Genomic DNA, 22,600 nt, shown 5'->3' on the forward strand with positions numbered 1-22,600 from the left:
GTGGTGAAGGAAAAACTTATCCCAAACCATCTCGGTTGGGTTGAGGTCGGGTGATTTGTGGAGGCCAGGTCATCTGATGCAGCACTCCATCACTCTCCTTCTTGGTCTAATAGCCCTTACACAGCCTGGAGGTGTGTTTTGGGTCATTATCCTTTTGAAAAACAAATGATAGTCCCGCTAAGTGCAAATCAGATGGGATGGCGTATCACTGCAGATTTCTGCGGTAGTCATGCTCGTTAAGTGTGCCTTCAATTCTAAATAAATCACAGACAGTGTCACGAGCAAAGAACCCCCCACACCATCACAACTCCTCCTCCATGCTTCACGGTGGGAACCACAGATGCGCAGATCATCCGTTCACCTACTCTGCATCTCAAAGACACAGCGGTTAGAACCAAAAATCTCAAATTTGGCCTCAGACCAAAGGACAGATTTCCTCCGGTCTAATGTCCATTGCTCGTGTCTCTTGGCCCAAGCATGTCTCTTCTTGGTGTCCTTTTAGTTGTGTTTTCTTTGCAGCAATTTGACCATGAAGGCCTGATTCACGCAGTCTCATTTGAACAGTTGATGTTGAGATGTGTCTCTTACTTGAATCTTGTGTAGAATTTATTTGGGATGCAATCTGAGGTGCAGTTAACTCTAATGAACGTATCCTCTGCAGCAGAGCTAACTCTGGGTCTTCCTTTCCTCTGGCGGTCCTCATGAGAGCCAGTTTCATCATAGCGATTGATGGTTTTTGCGAAGGCACTTTAAAAAAACTTTCAAAGTTCTTGAAATTTTCCAGATTGACTGACCTTTCATGTCTTAAAGTAATGATGGACTGTTGTTTCTCTTTGCTTATTTGGGTTTTTCTTGCCATAATATGGACTTGGTCTTTTGCCAAATAGGGCTCTCTTCTGTATGCCACTGTCACGAACCGGCTCAAAGCCCGTAACAAAGGGAGACAACGTGGAGATAAGGAGTAGCAAAATATGTATTTATTAACTAAAGCAACTAAGTATAATATACAATGGTGTGTGTAATCAGTAGTGTAAGTGAGTGTTTTGCATGCCTGAATGTGATAATGCAGGGTGATGAAAGGTGCCAAAGCAAACAAACAAAAGGCCACCAAGAACCACAACACAATCTACAAAAGGTGTCTGCATGGAGAGAGTCTCTTCCATGAATGTGGAAGAGGTCTATTTATCCTGGGAGACACCTGGCCCAGGTGTTTCCCATGTAGCTGACGACCCTCCCAACTCCGCCCACCGGCATCCTAATAAGGAAACAAGAACAAAGAGAGAATACGGCAGACAGAGTGGGAGGGTCGTCACATTCCCCCATAAAACCGGGGACCAACAACAAGGACCCCGGAACCCCCAGCCTCTGCGTCCCAAATTGACACAGCCTCTGCGTCCCAAATTGACACAGCCTCTGCGTCCCAAATTGACACAGCCTCTGCGTCCCAAATTGACACAGCCTCTGCGTCCCAAATTGACACAGCCTCTGCGTCCCAAATTGACACAGCCTCTGCGTCCCAAATTGACACAGCCTCTGCGTCCCAAATTGACACAGCCTCTGCGTCCCAAATTGGTGAGGGGTTATGAGTTCACACCTCCACCTGCCCCATCCAACCTCCTCCTCCCCAGACCTCAGCAACCTTTGCACATAGGAAGCAATATTTAAGAGGAAAGAAGAACACAAGACCAGGAGGGAACAGACAGGAAGGATAGAACATGACAACCCGAAACAATGGCCAGTCACGTAAACATTCAGGAACATGGCACAAAAGACCACAACAGCTACAAACTCCAACGAAAAGAACATCAAGGTCCTTCATTTTTATAACTCCCAACGATTCATAGTAACTTCCAACGATTCATAGTCACTTCACACGAAACAGAACTTCCATCATTTAACCTTGTAGTGTTCAGCGATCTTCAACAGTTGTTCTTTAGTACATAATTCTAACAGTTCCTCTGATGGAAAGCGAATGAACTTGTGTACATGAGACACCATAGTCATAAGTAAATATTCTTGCTCAACCCCTCTGCTGAGCACATCAGACCACAACCAGAGAAATTACAATCACCCTGAGCACCACAGAAGAGAGATGAGATACAGAGCTTCCCCAAAACCTACAATAACTCAACCCTAGTCTTCGTGCAGATTTGCAGTGGGTATTTATGCACTGTAGCCCGCTGGCAAGGAAATAGAACTCCCCAGCATGCTGGCAAATTCCACCAAGCCACGGATGTGCCCCCGAGACAACTGCTCAGTCCACAGACACCACACAAAAACAACAAACATTTAACCATGCCCAAAATTGAAACACGTCGTTAAGCCTATCAGGGGAAAAAGGCTACAGCTCCAGGTAGCAAGTTCCACTACCCTACACAAATCTCCTACCGAGGTACATAGCCGATTTACTCACCTCCTCAGACTGACTTCCCAACAGAGAGTAGAACAAGTTTCCAGGCTAGGCAAGGCCTGGAAACTAACCATTATACTCTCTCCAACGCAGCACACAAACCAAACAACAAAGGCAACCAATACTGGGCCGATCACACTCAAACACAATATTCAAACCAAACACGTACCTCCACGGTCTCCCAAACCAATAGTTCAAAGATCCCGGATGAGCCCCCACTTGTCACGAACCGGCTCAAAGCCCGTAACAAAGGGAGACAACGTGGAGATAAGGAGTAGCAAAATATGTATTTATTAACTAAAGCAACTAAGTATAATATACAATGGTGTGTGTAATCAGTAATCAGTAGTGTAAGTGAGTGTTTTGCATGCATGAATGTGATAATGCAGGGTGATGAAAGGTGCCAAAGCAAGCAAACAAACAAACAAACAAACAAACAAACAAACAAACAAACAAACAAACAAACGGCCACCAAGAACCACAACACAATCTACAAAGGGTGTCTGCATGGAGAGAGTCTCCTCCATGAATGGGGAAGTGGTGTATTTATCCTGGGAGACACCTGGCCCAGGTGTTTCCCATGTAGGTGTTTCTCTCCCAACTCCGCCCACCGGCATCCTAATACGGAAACAAGAACAAAGAGAGAATACGGCAGACAGAGTGGGAGGGTCGTCACACCACCCCTACCATGTCACAACACTGATTGGCTCAAATAAAGAAATAATAAATAATTCCACAAATGAACTTCTAACAAGGCACACCTGTTAATTGAAATGTGTTCCAGGTGACTACCTCATGAAGCTGGTTGAGAGAATGCCAATAGTTTTCAAAGCTGTCATCAAGCAAAGGGTGGCTACTTTGAAGAATCTCAAATATAAAACATATTTTGATTTTAAGACTTCCTTGGTTACTACATGTTATTTCATAGTTTTGATGTCTTCACTATTATTCTACAATGTAGAAAATAAATAAAAACCCTTGAATGAGTAGGTGTGTCCAAACTTTTGATGGATGGATGGATGGATGCATTTTACTTAAGTTTAATTAGTAAATATTTGTATGTTCAGCGCATGTGACAAATTAAGTTTGTATATCCATGTCCTCATTCATGACTCCGAGAAACATAGGATATTTGAGTTTTTCGGTCACGTTGATAGGATAGTCTCGAATGGCGCTCATCCAATTTGTTCTCCAGTGACTACACGTTCGCCAACAAAATGGCGGTCTAGATGCTCACCAACGTAGTCTCGTCATGACGCAGCCTCTCTTGCCGCTGCTTCCTCTTTCGAGTCCCAGGGATCAGGGCCTTATCCGGGGTAAGCGGAACATTCAGAGCTGTAGGATCATTGATGTAAAAATCTTCACTCAAATCAAGGTTAGTGATCGTTATTCTGATGTCCACAAGCTGTTGTCAGTCATCGGATATGTTGGTGGAGACTTTATGTAACAAAATGATCAGCGTAAAAAAAAATCAAGCACGCAAAATAGCAGAATTGGACCGGAGCCCATAAAATGGCAGCTATCCACAGTAGCACCATTTTCATTGTGTGTGTATAAATTATGTATATACTATCTAGGCACCTAAACTGAGTCACAAGGGAGACTAGGCATCTACCACCATCAGATTAGGGGGGAGCAATGTAGCCAAAAATGTTTTGTCCTGCACTTTGGTTCTGAAATCATCACCCACTAATTAACTTGTCATTTATGCAGATTAAGTGTTTGAGATAATAATGTGTCATAGTGTTGCACGGTATACCAAAAATGTCTGTACTTTTTCAATACTACAACATGAAAAATGGTTTGGTACTAGAAGTTTAAAACTTTCGGTACTAATGTCAAATGGCTCACGGATCAAGTCTGTCTATCAGCGCAGCTGACCGCTTATTATAGTGTGCACCGTGCCTGCTCCACTTTCTCATTGCTTGCCTGCACTGGGAGTCTGGGCTGCATCATGTTAGCTCCCCACTACCTGCACTGGGAGTCTGGGCTGCATCATGTTAGCTCCCCACTACCTGCACTGGGAGTCTGGGCTGCATCATGTTAGCTCCCCACTACCTGCACTGGGAGTCTGGGCTGCATCATGTTAGCTCCCCACTACCTGCACTGGGAGTCTGGGCTGCATCATGTTAGCTCCCCACTACCTGCACTGGGAGTCTGGGCTGCATCATGTTAGCTCCCCACTACCTGCACTGGGAGTCTGGGCTGCATCATGTTAGCTCCCCACTACCTGCACTGGGAGTCTGGGCTGCATCATGTTAGCTCCCCACTGGGAGTCTGGGCTGCATCATGTTAGCTCCCCACTGCCTGCACTGGGAGTCTGGGCTGCATCATGTTAGCTCCCCACTGCCTGCACTGGGAGTCTGGGCTGCATCATGTTAGCTCCCCACTGGGAGTCTGGGCTGCATCATGTTAGCTCCCCACTGGGAGTCTGGGCTGCATCATGTTAGCTCCCCACTGCCTGCACTGGGAGTCTGGGCTGCATCATGTTAGCTCCCCACTGCCTGCACTGGGAGTCTGGGCTGCATCATGTTAGCTCCCCACTGCCTGCACTGGGAGTCTGGGCTGCATCATGTTAGCTCCCCACTGCCTGCACTGAGAGTCTGGGCTGCATCATGTTAGCTCCCCACTACCTGCACTGAGAGTCTGGGCTGCATCATGTTAGCTCCCCACTGCCTGCACTGAGAGTCTGGGCTGCATCATGTTAGCTCCCCACTGCCTGCACTGAGAGTCTGGGCTGCATCATGTTAGCTCCCCACTACCTGCACTGGGAGTCTGGGCTGCATCATGTTAGCTCTCCACTGGGAGTCTGGGCTGCATCATGTTAGCTCCCCACTACCTGCACTGAGAGTCTGGGCTGCATCATGTTAGCTCTCCACTGGGAGTCTGGGCTGCATCGTGTTAGCTCTCCACTGGGAGTCTGGGCTGCATCATGTTAGCTCCCCACTGCCTGCACTGAGAGTCTGGGCTGCATCATGTTAGCTCTCCACTGAGAGTCTGGGCTGCATCATGTTAGCTCTCCACTGGGAGTCTGGGCTGCATCATGTTAGCTCTCCACTGGGAGTCTGGGCTGCATCATGTTAGCTCTCCACTGGGAGTCTGGGCTGCATCATGTTAGCTCCCCACTGAGAGTCTGGGCTGCATCATGTTAGCTCTCCACTGGGAGTCTGGGCTGCATCATGTTAGCTCTCCAATGGGAGTCTGGGCTGCATCATGTTAGCTCTCCACTGGGAGACTGGGCTGCATCATGTTAGCTCCCCACTGGGAGTCTGGGCTGCATCATGTTAGCTCCCCACTGGGAGTCTGGGCTGCATCATGTTAGCTCCCCACTGCCTGCACTGGGAGTCTGGGCTGCATCATGTTAGCTCCCCACTGGGAGTCTGGGCTGCATCATGTTAGCTCCCCACTGGGAGTCTGGGCTGCATCATGTTAGCTCCCCACTGGGAGTCTGGGCTGCATCATGTTAGCTCCCCACTGGGAGTCTGGGCTGCATCATGTTAGCTCCCCACTGGGAGTCTGGGCTGCATCATGTTAGCTCCCCACTGGGAGTCTGGGCTGCATCATGTTAGCTCTCCACTGGGAGTCTGGGCTGCATCATGTTAGCTCCCCACTGCCTGCACTGAGAGTCTGGGCTGCATCATGTTAGCTCTCCACTGGGAGTCTGGGCTGCATCATGTTAGCTCTCCACTGGGAGTCTGGTCTGCATCATGTTAGCTCCCCACTGCCTGCACTGAGAGTCTGGTCTGCATCATGTTAGCTCCCCACTGCCTGCACTGGGAGTCTGGGCTGCATCATGTTAGCTCCCCACAGCCTGCACTGAGAGTCTGGTCTGCATCATGTTAGCTCTCCACTGCCTGCACTGGGAGTCTGGGCTGCATCATGTTAGCTCCCCACTGCCTGCACTGAGAGTCTGGGCTGCATCATGTTAGCTCTCCACTGGGAGTCTGGGCTGCATCATGTTAGCTCTCCACTGGGAGTCTGGTCTGCATCATGTTAGCTCCCCACTGCCTGCACTGAGAGTCTGGGCTGCATCATGTTAGCTCTCCACTGGGAGTCTGGGCTGCATCATGTTAGCTCCCCACTGCCTGCACTGAGAGTCTGGGCTGCATCATGTTAGCTCTCCACTGGGAGTCTGGGCTGCATCATGTTAGCTTTCCACTGGGAGTCTGGTCTGCATCATGTTAGCTCCCCACTGCCTGCACTGGGAGTCTGGTCTGCATCATGTTAGCTCCCCACTACCTGCACTGAGAGTCTGGGCTGCATCATGTTAGCTCCCCACTACCTGCACTGGGAGTCTGGTCTGCATCATGTTAGCTCCCCACTACCTGCACTGAGAGTCTGGTCTGCATCATGTTAGCTCCCCACTACCTGCACTGGGAGTCTGGGCTGCATCATGTTAGCTCCCCACTACCTGCACTGAGAGTCTGGGCTGCATCATGTTAGCTCCCCACTACCTGCACTGGGAGTCTGGTCTGCATCATGTTAGCTCCCCACTACCTGCACTGAGAGTCTGGTCTGCATCATGTTAGCTCCCCACTACCTGCACTGAGAGTCTGGGCTGCATCATGTTAGCTCTCCACTGCCTGCACTGGGAGTCTGGGCTACATCATGTTAGCTCTCCACTGCCTGCACTGGGAGTCTGGGCTGCATCATGTTAGCTCCCCACAGCCTGCACTTGGAGTCTGGGCTGCATCATGTTAGCTCCCCACTGCCTGCACTGGGAGTCTGGGCTGCATCATGTTAGCTCCCCACTGCCTGCACTGGGAGTCTGGGCTGCATCATGTTAGCTCCCCACTGGGAGTCTGGGCTGCATCATGTTAGCTCCCACTGGGAGTCTGGGCTGCATCATGTTAGCTCCCCACTGCCTGCACTGAGAGTCTGGGCTGCATCATGTTAGCTCCCCACTACCTGCACTGAGAGTCTGGTCTGCATCATGTTAGCTCCCACTACCCGCACTGAGAGTCTGGGCTGCATCATGTTAGCTCCCACTGCCTGCACTGAGAGTCTGGGCTGCATCATGTTATCTCCCCACTCCCCACTACCTGCACTGAGAGTCTGGGCTGCATCATGTTATCTCCCCACTCCCCACTACCTGCACTAAGAGTCTGGGCTGCATCATGTTATCTCCCCACTCCCCACTACCTGCACTGAGAGTCTGGTCTGCATCATGTTAGCTCCCCACTGCCTGCACTGAGAGTCTGGGCTGCATCATGTTATCTCCCCACTCCCCACTACCTGCACTGAGAGTCTGGGCTGCATCATGTTATCTCCCCACTCCCCACTACCTGCACTGAGAGTCTGGGCTGCATCATGTTAGCTCCCCACTACCTGCACTGAGAGTCTGGTCTGCATCATGTTATCTCCCCACTCCCCACTACCTGCACTGAGAGTCTGGTCTGCATCATGTTAGCTCCCCACTACCTGCACTGAGAGTCTGGTCTGCATCATGTTAGCTCCCCACTACCTGCACTGAGAGTCTGGGCTGCATCATGTTAGCTCCCCACTCATGCTGCACAGAAGTCAACACACTTGAATAATGCGACATGGTATGTAGAAATGTTAATTACTGTTAGCAAAACAATGTCCATGCGGGTTAGCCTAGAACACTTTATAGTGCATGAAGATACTGGTAGCTTCCAGCTTTGTTGGCTAACTTTCATGGCTAGTTGACCGCTAAAGCTAACATCAATTTTCTACCCTTGTACTTTGTGATGATAGTTTGCATTATGGTTTGCATATTATGCTGATTTCGAAGCTGATTGCCATCAAAAACCTCATTCATTCACATTCTTTCTCTCATCTCTCTGACCTACAACCGTTCTGATAAAAACCTTAGGGTATTCAGCCTCGGGGATGCCCTGCTGACCACACCCTTCTTCCTTGTTCCTGGCCTGCCCTGCCTCTTCCACTAATCCAATTGTTTCTTATGGACAGAAAAGAGCAGAGGCTCTGAGCTGTCCGATCCGGTCCATTGTCTACTTGTCTCAAAGAAGGTCTATTACCTCAGCAAACTGACTGTGCTCTGACAGCTGCCCCCCTATTGCCTGGTGAATAACGCCATTACTGGTTAAAGAGCGACTTTCCCTAAAAAAAAAACTCATCCCTTAAACGGCCTATGTGACATCAATATGAGTCATAAACATTTTATTCTAGTATCAAAATTTTACAAAGTGTAAAAGGGATCATTTTGGTCATGAAGTCAGTCTCGTCTAAAAAGGAGTTTGGAACCTCAGTGGGTAAATGAAGGTTGGGTTAGGATTGCAATCATGTCAATAAGTCATGTCCCCGTTTGCCATGCTCCACGTGCAAATCGCCCCCATCACCCACTTCGCTTCATTGAATGGGGCTCTTTCATCGCCCCCAACCAACACGTTCAAAAGATCGTGACTGTTTTTAAGACTGAAAAGCCCATGCAATGCATGCTTCCAGCAGGATGCACAACCAACAACTATGGTTCGGATGCCCTGCCAAAAGACCCCATCATGCGGAATAGGAGGTTGGAGTACGTTGGTCCCCAGTGAGTATACCAGTACCTAGACCATAGACTGCTGGTTATGTATATTTTGATAGTGATAATGATTATCATCGCCAGCTAGCTACCAACTAGATAGCTGGTTAACGTTAGCCTACCCCAATACAACTCTGATTTGGCTTGGAAACAAGATATTTCAAAAGAAGTCAAATAATTAGTAGGTAAAACTTTTTGTTTGATGTCGCCAGATTGACTTCAGACTTTTTTTTTGACTTTACAAACTTTGCAAGTAACACTAATGGCAACGTTGCCATCTCTCTAATAAAGTACATTTGACAAAATAATATAGCAAAGTTGTTTTCTCCTTATTATTTAGTTAAGCAATGTCATTGTATTTCCATGCCACTCTAAGTTAGTGACATTTAGATGAAACCGTCACCAGTCACCGAGATGCAACCCAATGTCTAGGGCACTTTTTTAAAATGTACTTTTATTCAGCTATGGTGGTACTGGCTAACTCATGTCAGACTACAACAGCGTATGAACTATTATAGCAAAACATGTCACAGTTGGTTGCATAGTGTAACGGTTTCACCGGCCTGAATCTAATCCAATTAACATATGTAAAGCATATAATTAGCTTCCAAATTAGATTGTTATTTCTTGAGCTATGTTTATAATTGAGGGATGATGATAATCGTTGACCCTGTTTTTCTGTTAGACAAATTTCACAGTTGGGTGCAAGACTGAACCCCTAGTCATGAATGGATGCCGGTGACCTACCAGAAGGCGCAAAGGTGGGTATCATAACATGTCCAGCAATGTGATTGCAATTTTATATTTGTTTAATGACCCCCATTAGCTGCTGCTAAGGCAATATTAAAAACATTACAATACGATTTCACAACACACTGTGTGCCCTCAGGCCCCTACTCTACTACCACATACAGTTGAAGTTGGAAGTTTACATACACCTTAGCCAAATACATTTAAACTCAGTTTTTCCACAATTCCTGACATTTAATCCTAGTAAAAATGCCCTGTCTTAGGTCAGTTAGGATCACCACTTTATTTTAATGTGAAATGTCAGAATAATAGTAGAGTGATTTATTTCAGCTTTTATTCCTTTTATCACATTCCCAGTGGGTCAGAAGTTGACATACACTCAATTAGTATTTGGCAGCATTGCCTTTTAAATTGTTTAACTTGTCAAATGTTGTGGGTAGCCTTCCACAAGCTTCCCACAATAATAAGTTGGGCGATTTTTGTCCCATTCCACCTGACAGAGTTGGTGTAACTGAGTCAGGTTTGTAGGCCACCTTGCTCGCACGCACTTTTTCAGTTCTGCCAAAAAATGTAGTATAGGATTGAGGTCAGGGCTTTGTGATGGCCACTCCAATACCTTGAATTTGTTGTCCTTAAGCCATTTTGCCACAACTTTTGGAAGTATGCTTGGCGTCATTGTCCATTTGGAAGACCCATTTGCGACCAAGCTTTAACTTCCTGACTGATGTCTTGAGACGTTGCTTCGATATATCCACATAATTGTTCTTCCTCATGATGCCTTTTATTTTGTGAAGTACACCAGTCCCTCCTGCTATCCCCCGTGTTTCACGGTTGGGATAGTATTCTTTGGCTTGCAAGCCTCCCCCTTTTTCCTCCAAGCATAACGATGGTCATTATGACCAAACAGTTCTATTTTTGTTTCATCAGACCAGAGGACATTTCTCCAAAAATTAAGATTTTTGTCCCCATGTGCAGTTGCAAACCATAGTCTGGCTTTTTTATGGCGGTTTTGGAGCAGTGGCTTTTTCCTTGCTGAGCGGCCTTTCAGGTTATGTCGATATAGGACTTGTTTTACTGTGGATATAGATAGTTTTGTACCTGTTTCCTCCAGCATCTTCACACAGTCCTTTGCTGTTGTTCTGGGATTGATTTGCACTTTAATCACCAAAGTACGTTCATTTCTAGGAGACAGAACGTCTCTCCTTCCTGAGCGGTATGACTGCTGCGTGGTCCTGTGATGTTTATACTTGCGTACTATTGTTTGTACAGATGAACGTGGTAATTTTAGGCATTCTGAAATTGCTCCCAAGGATAAACCAGACTTATGGAGGGCTAAAAAAAATTGAAGTCTTGGCAAATTTCTTTTGATTTTCCCATGATGTCAAGCAAAGAGTCACTGAGTTTGAAGGTAGGCCTTGACAGGTACACCTCCAATTGACTCAAATTAGGTTAATTAGCCTATCAGATGCTTCTAAAGCTATCATTTTCTGGAATTTTCCAAGCTGTTTAAAGGCACAGTCAATTTAGTAGATGTAAACGCTTGACCCACTGGAATTGTGATACAGTGGATTATAAGTGAAATAATCTGTCTGTAAACAATTGTTGAAAATGTACTTGTGCCATGCACAAAGTTGATGTCCTAACTGACTAGCCAAAACTATAGTTTGTTAACAAGACATTTGTGGAGTGGTTGAAAATGGAGTTTTAATGACTCCAACCTAAGTGCATGTAAACTTCTGACTTCAACTGTATCTACAACACAACATCCATGTGTGTAATGCGTATGTTATTGTTTGTGTGTATGCATGTGCCAATGTTTGTTGCTTCACAGTCCCAGCTGTTCCATAAGGTTGCATCATTTACCTGATGTGGAATAGATTTCCATTTAGTCATGGCTCTGTGTAGTACTGTGCGCCTACCATTGTCTGTTCTGGACTTGGGGACTGTGAAGAGACTTCTGGTGGCATGTCTTGTGGGGTAAGCATGGGTGTCTGAGCTTTTATGCTAGTTGTTTAAACAGACTGCTCGGTGCTTTCAACATGTCAATACCTCTCACAAATGCAAGTAGTGATGAAGTCGATCTCTCCTCCTCTCGGTGTACATCCAAGGGCCAGCCGTGCTGCCCTGTTCTGAGCCAATTGCAATTTTCCTAAGTCCCTCTTTGTGGCACCTGACCACACGATTGAACAGTAGTCCAGGTGCGACCAAACTAGAGCCTGTAGGACCTGCCTTGTTGACAGTGCTGTTAAGGTAGAGCAGCGCTTTATTAGGGACAGACTTCTCCCCATCTTAGCTACTGTTGTATCAATATGTTTTGACCATGACAGTTTACAATCCAGGGTTACTCCATGCAGTTTAGTCACCTTTGCTCAATTTCCACATTATTTATTGCAAGATTTAGTTGAGGTTTAGTGAATGGTTTGTACCAAATGCAATGCTTTTAGTTTAATAAATATTTAGGACTAACTTATTCCTTGCCATCCATTCTGAAACGAACTGCTGCTCTTAAGTGTTGCAGTCGCTCATTTCAGTCGCTGTAGTAGCTGACATTTATAGTGTTGTCATCCACATACATAGGCACAATGGCTTTACTTAAAGCCAGTGGCATGTCGTTAGTAAAGATTGAAAAAAGTAAGGGGCCTAGACAGCTGCCCTGGGCAATTCCTGATTCTACTTGGATTATGTTGGAGAGGCTTCCATTAAACAACACCTTCTGTGTTTTTAGACAGGTAACTCTTTATCCAGAATATAGCATGGGATGTAAAGCCATAACACAAGTTTTTACAGCAGCAGACTATGATTGATAATGTCAAATGCCACACTGAAGTCGAACAAAACAGCACCCATAATATTTTTGTCATCAATTTCTCTCAGCCAATCATCAGTAGTTTGTGTAAAGTCTGTGCTTGTTGAATGTCTTTCCCTATAAGCTTGCTTGGACGTCTGTTGTCTATTTGTTTACTGTAAAATAACATTATATCTGGTCAAACACAATTTCTCCAAAAACTTTGCGAAGGGCTGGTAACAGGGAGATGGTTACGCAACCTCCAAATTAATTTATTTCATTGTTCACTTGCTATTTTCACAGCTTGTCAGGCAAGACCTCTGAATAAAAGTGTGTCATGCGACTCAAGTACCCTTGTCACACCTAATCGGTTGTTGCTGGAGTCTCCCTGGACTCCTATGAAAAGGACACGGCATCATGAGGCCTCTGATAGTGATCTGAGTTACTGCCCTGATGACACATACAGCGTCATCAACAATGACAGGTGTTGTATTAAAAAATACCCGGCTTGACCTTTAGAATAAAATGCTATTTACTATTTGGCTTGTGTATTATATCACTCGGTCACAGGCCCTCCCAGTCAAAACGACCTCATAAGATTGCCTGCTGTAGTTGTTTGCAGCATAAAGTTGACCAACAAGGGGGCCCTGATCAGCATCATGCAGACATACCCTCGCTGTGAGCATTCCTACGAGTGGAACAGTTGGCAAGTATCCGGACAGCAACCTTCACCTGTCATTGGCAACAGCTTTGAGGCTCTGGGGCTATGGTAAAGAACTCGCCTCTTGCCTGCTCACCAACGGTCGTCAACGGGGTGAACAAAATTAGTACCTGTTTGTACCTACATAGTACCTGTTTGTGTGTCAGATATTACCTGTCCTAACTGCCATTGGTATATAGCAGTGATTATGTGGACACTCTTACTGACAGTTGTGGCTGCTTTGTGTGATGTATTGTTGTCACTCCCTTCTTGACCTTTGTGCTGTTGACTGTGCCCAATAATGTTTGTACCATGTTTTGTGCTGCTACCATGTTGTTGTTATGTTGTGTTGCTTGCGACCATGCTGTGTTGTCATGTGTTGCTGCCTTGCTATGTTGTTGTCTTAGGTCTCTCATTATTTAGTGTTGTGATGTGTGTTTTGTCCTATATTTATATTACATTTTTTAAATCCCTGGCCCCCGTCCCCGGAGGAGGCCTTTTGGTAGGCCGTCATTGTAAAAAATCATTTGTTTTTAACTGGCTAAACTGACTTGCATTGTTAATTTAAAAAAAATGTGTTCACAGAAACATTTTATGGAGCCAGCACAATGGGAATTGCAAGATGATGTGATGACTGACAGATGGGCTTGATACTGATGTCTCTGAATGGAGAGAGACTTGGCATTACAGTTTTACTAGACACAACTTTTACTTGTATTGTCTTTTTCCATTATTGAATTGATTGTTATTAGTTAGGAGGGAGGGGGAAGCCCTGTGTATTCTGCGCCAGGATCAGGGAACTCCTGTGGTATACGGGACACCACACAGGAAGGTATGACCACTCTGACATGTTTGACAAGGTAGCCCCATTACCACCAGACGAAATGCTGATAGGCACAGTATCCGTATCAACTGGGAATGATAATGAAAGATTAAATGTTAACATTGTTATATTAGCAGAACACTGCTTGTATGGTATTGTGTAAAGGGTTGTTTCTTCTACATGGACCTGCTACTACATTTGAAATTTGTCCAAACGCTTAGTTTAGATTATCTACGTCAGGAATGCTTCTCATACTCTGTAGGCTACTGACCTATTCAAAACTTCATCTGGCACTGCACCATACATTTTTAATTTGTATTTATTTCACCTTTATTTAACCAGGTCATTTGCAACTGCGACCTGGCCAAGATAAAGCAAAGCAGTTCGACACATACAACAACATAGAGTTGTTGAGTTACACATGGAATGAACAAAACATACAGTCAGATGGGCTATGAACAGGTGCAGTGATCTGTGAGCTGCTCTGACAGCTGGGGCTTAAAGCTTGTGAGGGAGATGGGAATCTCCAGCTTCAGTGATTTAAAAAAAAAAAAAAACGTTTTTTTTTCTTTTTTTTTTTTGCAGTTCTTTCCAGTCAGTGGCAACAGAGAACTGGAAGGAAAGGTGACCAAAGGAGGTATTGGCTTTGGGGGTGACCAGTGAGATATACCTGCTGGAGCGCGTGCTACGAGTGGGTGCTGCTAGGGTGACCAGCGAGCTGAGATAGGGCGGGGCTTTACCTAGCAGAGACTTGTAGATAACTTGTAGCCAGTGGGTTTGGCGACGAGTATGAAGCGAGGGCCAGCCAATAGGTCGCAGTGGTGAGTAGTGTATGGGGCTTTATATGCCATTTAGCAGAGGCTTTTATCCAAAGCGACTTACAGTCATGTGTGCATACATTCTACGTATGGGTGGTCCCGGGAATCGAACCCACTACCCTGGCGTTACAAGCGCCATGCTCTACCAACTGAGCTACAGAAGTGGCAAAACGGATGGCACTGTGATAGACTACATCCAGTTTGCTGAGTAGTTATTGAACTCAACCTGCAAGAGGTGTGATTGAGTAGGGGGGGGTGGCTGCAGGGAAGATTCTGACAGATGGGAGTGTCAAGGACACACCCAAGAAACATCCACATCAAACCGCAACCCTAACCCATGTTTGGCCTCTGTCATGGCCGGCAGCATTTCTTGAGGAGCAACGCAATATTTGGGAGACAAAATCAGCAAGTGCAGTTCTTTTAAAGAGACCATGCACATTTTTATAAAATAAGATACTTCTGTTCAAATGTAGTAGATCAGTACAATACAATAAGTCCCAAATGGAAGGGAAGCATGTAAATGTAAATGTAAATGTAAATGGAAGCAGATTGTAGCCCCATGAAATCAGACAAAACAAGTTTAATAACTGCATGTACGCACCTATTGAATACGCATTCACCTGTATTGCGGATAGGCCGAGGCTACATATTGATTTACCCAGTTTACCAATAGAGATTATTTGAATGGTAAATGATTACCTTTTATGTTGTTAGATTGGTAAAAATAAAAAAAATAAAAACGTGTAATTGGTTAATTCATGCATGCATGGCTGTCTTTGGAAAAATTGTATATAAAAATGCAAATGTAATGATATTGAACTCAAAAGATGCCCAATGATTGAACAGGGCAGTCAGTATCTGAGTTGATCTGTCTGGATGAAGTGCCATTCTGTGACTGGCTAATATGCCTTATTTCTTGTTGCCTTGGTATCAAGTATCGTGATTGCATTGAGTACTATGGTACTAAACCTGCACTGAAAAATGTTCCTTGGGAGAATTCTTGCACGATTAAAAAAAAACTTTAGGTTCTTCCCTTGGCAATCTACGCTCCTTCAGAATTCTAAAAGGTTATTTAATTGTATGGAAGCCTGCAGACCCTTTCATAGCACACAGCATATTAGCCAGTGTTAACTAGTATTGATTTTTTTGGTGTAGCATCTCTAGTGTTGATTCAAGATTTAAATTGACACTCAACGGTGTAAAATAATCCCAGTGTTGTTGTTAATATCCAGAGTTGAACCAAAACCACGCCCATCTTATTTCCCAGGATGCTCTGTTGTAGGTCGACTTTTAGAATAATTTGTTTCAGTATCTGTTTTTGCATTGATTTATTAATCTTATGCAACTCAAATATAAATAACAAATTTTCCTGAAGTATTGCAATCTGTAAATTGGATTTATTGCACCCGTTACTGAAACGCTTGTTCCAGTTCAGATGTTTAAAGTAGTCTCATATCTTAGACTTCCCAACCCTGGCAATCATTCCAAATAAATAAACATTTTCAAATGTTGGATATCCCCACTCCAATAGGAATTACATGCCACTTTACAAGCCAGCATGATATGACTTGCAGGCCTGTTGTGGCCTGTAATGCGTTTCAGGCCACTGTATTAGGGTAAAACTAGGCCCTCATAAGACGGCCTTATGAAATATATTTTGTATTGTCTTCATTTTGTTTATCTCACTTGGTAAAGGCCACAGGACTGAAAATTAATGAATCTAACAACCATTTCTCTGTCACTACCAAACAGTCACGTTAAATCTCAAATTCACTGGAAAGGCACCTGTGAAATATGGCAATAACCCTGGGAAATATTCAAATAAAACCCTGTAACAAGTATTCAATTACGGTGCTGGAGGGCCGAAACATTTTGGATTTTAGATTTTTTTTGTATGGTTCTTCAGAGAACCTAAAGTAGTTCCCCTATGGTATCACTCCCAAGCACCTTATTTGGTTCCAACTTGCATCTGTATTTTTAACACTTTACACTCATAAACGGTTTGAAAATGGCAGATTTGGACACTGAATAAATGCCTAAATTGTAACGCAGTGGCTGTACAGTAACATGCTATACATAACTTCAGAGTTCAGGTTCTCCACTTCACAGCACTGTATGGGTTTTGACTGACAGCTGCTCTGAACTTGAGCACCTCGCACGACAAGAAATTGTCCCCATCCCTCCCACTAATTGGGCAACTTTAGCAAAAAAATATATATATTTTTGAGTGAGGGAAATGCTGGAAACTAAGGGGACTGTATTTTGAAAGATGAGACATTGAGGATTGTACCACATTGAAGTCATACAAGCAAGCCAAACACCCGTGAGTCAAATGTGTACTTCACATTTCCATAGTATAAAATACATGTCATATACAGTGCCAACGTTTATGATCACTATGTTGATGTACAGTTACAAGATGACATGGCTTCATACCCTGGGTTGTTCTGAACAGAATGGGCCTATGGTTTTCTATTGTGAATCAAATTTGCCGCAGCACACGCACCTGAATGCACTTATGACTCCTTTTCTATGAGCACCCAAATTACGATCTGTTTCTCTGAATTGCATTGTGAAAGCCCGCCACTTTGATATCGTATTGTATAATTTAGCTAGTCGTGTTGGCATTAGAACACGCTTTCAAATTATGCCCTCCTAACCCAGATTTTGGTTTATAATGGACCTTCTTTGGTTTGCGTAAACAACAGTAATTGTGTGATGGCGGGGATGCAGGGCTGTGTTCCAACCAAAACTACAAGTGTGCTTGCTCTAGTTCCTCAAATGCACATACAATAAACTGTGTACATTTGGATTCAGTCTTATGTCAGGTGAACAGTTGTGTCCCTCACCTTTTTGGTCTGATCATTTTTCCATCATCTCCAAACTGTTCCCTTTCAATTGCTATCATGCATATACTTTTCATATTTCTTCTGTAAGAGAAATGTCAGTTTAGCCCTATCCATATAGGCCAGTTCCCACACGTGAAAAGGTTTGAGTGTGGTATACAAGGTTAGAATTCACGTATCAATATGTATCATGTATTTATTTATCATTTATAAATGAGCTATGACATAGCCAATGAGAATATAGCACAGCTTTTGCGTTTCACCCCCATCTCAAAATCGAATGTTTTTTTTTGACCATTTGGATGTTTTTACAGAGTGATCTTTTCTTCTCTGGCTTCTGCCACGCAGTGTGCCTCGCAAAAGTGATTGCTGTCCTCCTTGTGAAATGATCAACGTTACCATATATCTAAAAAAAAAAAAAAATTGAAAGTACCATATACACTGATTGTTTAAAGCGCACACTGCGAAATGTCTTGCTGATGTTGAACTTGAACCATCCAAATAAATTCGATTGTCAGCCCCATTCAGCAGGTATAGTCAGATGAGTTCTCCCGTAGCTTACTTTTATTCCGGTAAAATACATTTTTAACAGGGCTTAGATAACAATAACCTAGCCATTTGCATAGGTTGTCAATCGCCTAATAAAGCTTAATATCATGGAAGCCATTTTAGCGTTTGAATGCTGAAAGGTCCAGGAAACTGGGCACAGTGCGTAGTTTGACGACGCTACTGATATTGCACTGGGTTGTTCCGCATGCAAAATGAGTTGTAGATCAGAGACGTGTCAATACAATTTACATGCAGTTCGACACTGAAGGAGAGGACGCATCAGTTGTCACAAAATAAGAGTTATTTTCAGAAGGTAGAAAAAATGTTAAATGAGCAACAACAACAACAAAAATGTGAACCGGTGATTCGTAATTTTAGAATATATTTTCGGACCGATGCATGCTACATTTGGATCGATTTGAGGTCCGACGACCGATGCTCTTCTATCCATCTTAAACATTTGAATCTGGGACTGATGCGGTGAATCGTTAGGCCTACATCCCTGAGAAAAACGGTAACGCACTGAGCCTATCTGAAGTGCACTGCACTTTTCAGGAGTTGACTACTGCTTGTACCCTCAGTCATAGAGACCTGCATAATGATGTAATACATTAAATATGGAAAACTGTCAGTCATGATTAGCTGTGTAAACTGCTTATTAACTTGTTATTACGAAACACTTGCACGTTCATCCTCTCCACTGTATGGCTGCTGTGTCATACAGTGAAAAGTTTAAATTAGGTAGGCTTATAGAGGTTACAAATGTCTTAAATGGATTGTCTGAGATGGCGCTGACTTGCAGTAATAAAAACGTGTGTTGTTTATTAAATGATTTGCTCCGAACGTTTATTTGGATTCGTCCCGACATTTCTTGATTTTAATTTTATTTTTGAATATTTATGTACTTGTTTGACTTTTTACAGCATTGTTAGACGCTATAGTAACGTATATCCTAAGGATTTCGCTGCACCCCCTATAACATCTGCTAGACTGTGTACACAGACAATATATTTGATTTGACATTATTCAAGGAGTGAAGATGGCTCTGTCTATTGTCAAACAAGAAGAAATGTCAGTTGTCTTAGTTGAAGGCTTCAAGTCGTCTGATATTGTCCCTTGACGTCCTGTTCACGTCCTGTTCAGTTTGCAGCCTTGGTCCTTTTCCTCAACCAGATTTATGACTGAAATGTTGAACGTGTGGGAACATATATTCATTCATATATATATATATATATATATATATATATATATAAAATATTTATAAATACCTTGGGTTCAATGGGGATATTGGGGATATTCTGGAAACATAGGCAACATCAGAAATAGCGACGGTTGGTCAGATGTCTTGGCCATGAAATCATAAATGTTCACCTTCATGCAAGGCGTAGGGGTGGTCAAACAGTATAGGGTTCATCTGAATAGTCTACAACAGCTTCCTCTCCTTGTCTTCTCTCCTTAATTTCGATAGTCTATGTAAATGTCTAAAGGAGCTTCCTCACCTCCTTCATCTGCGCAGATCTGAAAGCACATAGCAAGGAAAAGCAACGGTGGATACCCTGAGGATTTGATTTAAGCTGTCCAGTTAATTTCTGTGCAGTTGAAGGAAAGGAGACAAGGAGAGGAATGAAGCCACTCAGGACTATTGAGAATCGCTGCCTAAGCATTATTGCAATCACCTGACACCTGCACAAAAGAAAACAAAAAAACGAGTGTGCTCAGTGTTTGGATCTTTAAAATGTGTTGTCGTAATATGCCCGTTATCACACGTGGTGTGGAGGCCCGCATATTATTGTTGTGCTGGATTATGCTAATTCCTCTGCAACAGGACTGGGTCGTGTGTGCTTTTAGGCATAATAAAGCAAAATAGAATGTAATAAAACAATAAAACAGATAAAACAGGCCTATTAGCGGTAATGCACATGAAGCGGCCAATATGCCTGGCCAATAGGGACAATCATTTGGACCCTAGCCTATAGATTGACTGAAATGAGAATTCTTTCCATATCCAATTAGAACTTTTGGGGCGCGCAACAAAACAAATATTAGGCTAATAACATTATGGACTGTGATCTGAAAATAATGATCATTTTATTCAACCACGGGGAATGGGAATGAACTGTAATTATTCAACCACGGGGAATGGGAATGAACTGTAATTATTCAACCACAGGGAATGGGAATGAACTGGTGTTGTTTCCCCGCATGCTTTACATTCCTGTGTGTACATTACAACGTTGTTGTGATATCCGTACACACCAGGCGATGTGTGAAAACACAGATTGTGGGTTTACTGGATGTGGTCTGGGTTGGGTCTGGTCTGGTCACGACATAATGACAGGGTGAGGCTGGCGTTGAGGGGGGCAACATCGCTCCATAGCCCGTGCATTAATCGAGTTGAACCAAGTAATTCGAGCCACTTCGCAAGGGGACGCAAATTCTACAAATATTTAGGTTGTATTCTTGAAATAAACAGCCTGGCGTTTTCGCCATTGGAAGACTGGATGTCAGCGAGGCATGTCTGCATAGCAAATGGTTAAGATTAAGTTTTCTGCAAATCGGTGAAGCCGAACCAGGAAGAGCAAAGCACATCGCTCAGGCAGCCACCGTCCTCTCTCTCTCTCTCTCTCTCTCTCTCTCTCTCTCTCTCTCTCTCTCTCTCTCTCTCTCTCTCTCTCTCTCTCTCTCTCTCGCTTTCTCTCTACTCCCCTGCTCTCCCCCAGTACGGAGATCAGTTCAGCCATCACACCAGTCCATAACTATTTCGACGCATCTCCAGGCACAGTATGACGGAGTGTGTAAGTTAATATCTCTAAATATTTCTTCCGTAACGGTTTTCGAGTGCCGGGTGTTGAAGTTGCGTTCCGAGCCCGTCCAAAAAGGAGTGCAGAACCTATTTTCGCTTCTGCCTTGCAGAATCGATAGCTGTAGCTTGCTAGCATGCGATATCCATGGGTTTCATACTAAATAGTGTTAGAAAATCGAATTATTTCGATGTTATTTTCATAAATGGCATGGAATATGTGATTGTGGCAGTCTTATTTTGGCCGCGATGTGTGTTCGGGTCGCCCATAGCCCCATAGATAAAGCAGTTACTTCGGATGGCAGGCTACTCACAGACTTCAAGCGAGCGAGGCGCAGCCTGTCTACTGTATGTCGGCCCCGATGTCCTCAAGTAGACTATCGGACGTTTGGTATGTTTGATCAAGTTAAATGGGTTACCAGAGCGAAGCTCCGGTGTTTACATGCAGTGTTTTGAATCGATTTAGATGGACTGTAGACTACCTGAAGACCATTTAACGACAAAAACAAGCCGACGCCTCGTGTTTTATATTTTTAATTCGGGCATAGAAAGTGTTCAAAATAACCCACGCATCAGTTCAAAACACCTTACCCTGTACGGGGTATGTTGGGCAAGTTGTTGGTCCCTCATTGCCCCCATATTTCATACCGTGTTAAGGTGTAATTACATAGGTTAACCCCTGGTCATTGAAATAAGTGTTTATCTGCATTTGTCTAAACGTGGAGTAGCTTGGTAGGCAAGATACAGTAGCTAGATACGTTTATTAGGTGTCTGTGTTTAATAGCCTGTAGACTAGGCTACACAGGACATGGTTGTTTTGTAACTTGTTTGCCAGATGAAGCTGGTGGCATTGGGCTCTACATTCATGTAACAATTATTGAATACGAACATTATGTCATGTTGTCTAATTGGTTTCTGCTGATTTAGAATGATTGCTGTATGTAGAATGTTTGCTGAAATACACTGAACAAAAATAGAAACACAACATACAATTTCAAAGTTTTTACTGAGTTACAGTTCATAGAAGGAAATCAGTCAATTCAAATAAATTAATTGGGCCCTAATCTATGGATTTGACACGACTGGGCAGGGGCGCAGCCATGAGTGGGCCTGGGATGGCATAAGCCCACCCACTTGGGTCCCAAGTTCACCCTCTGGGGAGCCAGGCCCAGGTAATCAGGATACGTTTTTCCACACAAAAGGTTGTGAGGCCGGTTGTATGTACTGCCAAATTCTCTAAAACGACATTGGAGGCGGCTTATGCTCGAGAAATTAACATTAAATGATCAGCTCTGTTAATGATTTCTGCCGTCAGCATGCAAATTGCACACTCCCTCAAAACTTTAGACATCTGTGACATTTTGTTGTGTGACAAAACTTCACATTTTAGATTGGCCTTTTATTGTCCACAGCACAACTCGCACCTGTGTAATGGTCATGCTGTTTAATCAGCTTCTTGATATGCCACACCTGTCAGGTGGATGGATTATCTTGGTAAAAGAGAAATGCTCACTAACAGGGAGGTTAACAAATTTGTGCACAAAATTTGAGGGAAAGAAGCTTTTTGTGCATATGGAACATTTCTGGGAACTTTTATTTCAGCTCATGAAA

At 43.9% G+C, this 22,600-nt stretch overlaps 1 protein-coding gene and 1 long non-coding RNA gene across 7 annotated transcripts in view; one reads left to right on the forward strand and one right to left on the reverse strand.

Moving 5' to 3' along the window:
• Positions 1-22,600, forward strand: part of LOC118398408 (bromo adjacent homology domain-containing 1 protein-like) — a 91,079-nt gene that overhangs the window by 17,855 nt on the left and 50,624 nt on the right. For 4 of the 6 annotated variants that reach the window (XM_035793705.2, XM_052470734.1, XM_052470735.1 and 1 more), the window contains exon 1: positions 20,849-20,984. The exons of 1 other annotated variant lie outside the window; for it this stretch is intronic. The gene's annotated coding sequence lies outside the window, so the exon portion shown is untranslated. Of the gene's footprint in view, positions 1-7,855; positions 8,928-9,603; positions 9,680-20,848; positions 20,985-22,600 lie in introns of those variants that run through there. One more of the 6 variants, XM_052470732.1, reaches the window with a different exon arrangement.
• LOC127909412 (uncharacterized) lies at positions 3,472-7,080 on the reverse strand. The gene is made up of 3 exons (XR_008071055.1): positions 6,951-7,080; positions 6,736-6,864; positions 3,472-4,640 (listed from the first exon to the last, which is right to left on the reverse strand). It is a non-coding gene; the product is annotated as an uncharacterized LOC127909412 (long non-coding RNA).

This window comes from Oncorhynchus keta, chromosome 19, assembly GCF_023373465.1.
Source record: "Oncorhynchus keta strain PuntledgeMale-10-30-2019 chromosome 19, Oket_V2, whole genome shotgun sequence".
Lineage (NCBI taxonomy): Eukaryota > Metazoa > Chordata > Actinopteri > Salmoniformes > Salmonidae > Oncorhynchus > Oncorhynchus keta.